Source organism: Ursus arctos, unplaced genomic scaffold, assembly GCF_023065955.2.
Source record: "Ursus arctos isolate Adak ecotype North America unplaced genomic scaffold, UrsArc2.0 scaffold_28, whole genome shotgun sequence".
In the NCBI taxonomy this organism is placed as follows: domain Eukaryota; kingdom Metazoa; phylum Chordata; class Mammalia; order Carnivora; family Ursidae; genus Ursus; species Ursus arctos.
In genome coordinates, this window is record NW_026622963.1 from 9,915,320 (window position 1) to 9,917,819 (window position 2,500).

Sequence of the window (2,500 nt, forward strand, 5' to 3'; positions counted from 1 at the left end):
ATGGTAGGAGGAGGCTGGCGTCAGGCTGTGGGGCAAGAGTGGGGTGTGAGTGGATGTGGAAAACTGGGACTTGCCTCCCAGTGTGTCTTCACATCCCACCACACCTGCGCCCTGAACCCTGAGCACCTTCCCCTCTCCTAGCTGCGCCCAGACAGCCAGGGAGATTGAGGTTGCTGGATCCAGGGCTCAGATGGGGCACCCCTTGGCTCTCTGGCTCTTCGCTACTATAGTTCTATAGTTCGGGCTGACAACACTTTCCCAGGATAGCCTTGGTCTAAACCTGCTGAACAGACATAATTATTCAAAGTGCCTTCTTTCACTCTCCAGAGAGTGCTGACTTGTACAATAAATTATATGGTTTCCCCAGTGTTAGTGGCCATCTGAGGGGTTTTGTGTGCCCAGCATTCTCTCCTCTTGTGGCAATACCACTTCGATTGTCCTTTGGGGACCACTTCCTTCCTCCTCTTAGCTAGTAGGTTTGGTAGAACTGGCCCCACCTCAGGCTATCAGGTCAGGCCACTGAGAGCCTTACAGAGGTTTTTATGAAATTGTTGGACAAGAGAAGTTCTCTTTTTGCCAGTGGTGGCTCAGCGGATTAAAAAATAAATCTGGGGCTACTGGTGGCCATGTTTAAAGAAGGCCTACTTCAGAATGATGCCCATTCAGGCGGAGGCAGAGCTGGGAGACGAGGGGAGAGAGGGAGAATTGGCGACGTCGAGCACCTCGGTCCAGTTATTCCTGAAGCCAGTGAAATTCACCCGCAGAACATCGCTAGTACCCGAGTCCGCATCACCACCGCCTCCCCTTTTTCCTCTTTCCTCCTTTTTCCATTCTTCTTCACCTCCTCCTTTTTCCCTTCTTCCTCCACCTCCTCTTTTTCTTCTGCTAGGAGTTGGGGTTGGGGACTTGAAACCAAAGAATTGTAACCAAAATCTGCCTGCCAGAGAACTCTCTGAATGATTAAACCTTGGCCCTTGAGGCTGACCCTAAGACAGCCTGGGTGAGTTGGACAGAATCCTAAGAAGTCACTCCTAGTAGCTTCCTTGTGGCCTGCCCCTGGGCCCCAAATGCCACCATCAGCACCTAGGGGGAGGCTAATTCTATCTCCAGAAGATGCCACCACGGTGTTGAGGAGCTGTTGGTTGGTGGGGTCTGGAGGGAACCCATGCGGGAAGCAGAGGCCATCAGAAGAGTGTGTGCTCCTCGTGTGCTGGGAGCAGAGCTCACTGTTCTGCTGGCTGGGGCAAGCCCTGAGAAGGAAGTGGCCGTGGCCAAGTCCCGGTGCCCCATTTCCACAGCTTCTAGCTGAGGAAAAGATACCTTCCTCTCGCCAGGTTCAGGACAGAACAAGGTGAAGTTTTCAGAAGGAAGCTGATGAGGAAACAGTGCAAAGCCCTTCCAGATGTGGCTCCTATTAGCTCTCTGACCTCCTCATCTGTGACCCTTCCTTCCCCTGGCTCACTCCTCTCTATGAGCACAATTTAGAGAGGCCGGTAAGGGACAAGGCAGCACCCCAGGGCTAACAACAGCAGGGCCAGATTTGGCGAGGAGACGGAACAGAAGACAGACCACAGAGAAGGTAGCTGTCAAGAGTCTCCACAGAGGGAGCAGTGGCCCTCATAGAGAATTGCAGCTAGCATGCAAAGACCCTGCAGGGAGAGAGCCTATGTACTCTGACCTCACTCTGTTCATGCCCTCTCATGGCCTGCTGGTGCCTTCCATGGACCCAACTGAAAGCCAGAGAAAGAGAAACCCATTCCTGTAGCCCACAAAGTCAGCCCTCCAAGACCGAGAGTGAAGAAGGGTGGAGAGTAGGACTGGAGGGGCAAGTGGAAGCTATCCAGCACTCTGCCTCAGGGCCTTTGCACTTGCTGTCCTCCCTCCCCCTGGAAACTTCCTCCCCAAATCTTCCTGTCTTACTTCCTCGTATATCATCTTTTCAATATGCCTTCCTTGATCATCCTGTGCAAAACTATACCCTGACTCCCAGTCTACCCCACTTCTCAACTTGAGTTTTATTTGTATACATACAAACTTCAAATATACTCTATATTTTATTATGCTGTGTATGGTCAATGTATCTCAACTAGAACGTAAGCTCCAACAGAGTATGGACTCTTGTCTGTTTTGTTTTGTTCTGTTTTTTTTTTTTTTAAAGATTTTATTTATAGGAGCTCCTGGGTGGCTCAGTTGGTTAAGCGTCTGCCTTCAGCTCAGGTCATGATCCGAGGGTCCTGGGATAGAGCCCCACATCGGGCTCCCTGCTCAGTGGGGAGTCTTCTTCCCCCTCTCCCTCTGCCTGCCATTTCCCCCTGCTTGTGCGTCCTCTTTCTCTTCTCTCTCTCACTCAAATAATTTTATTTATTTATTTGAGTGAGAGAGAGAAGAGAGAGATTTTATTTATTTATTTGAAAGAGAGAGAGTGCGAACAGGGGAAGGAGCAGAGGGAGAGGGAGAGGGATAAGCAGACTCTGGACTGAGCACAGAGCCTGATGCGGGG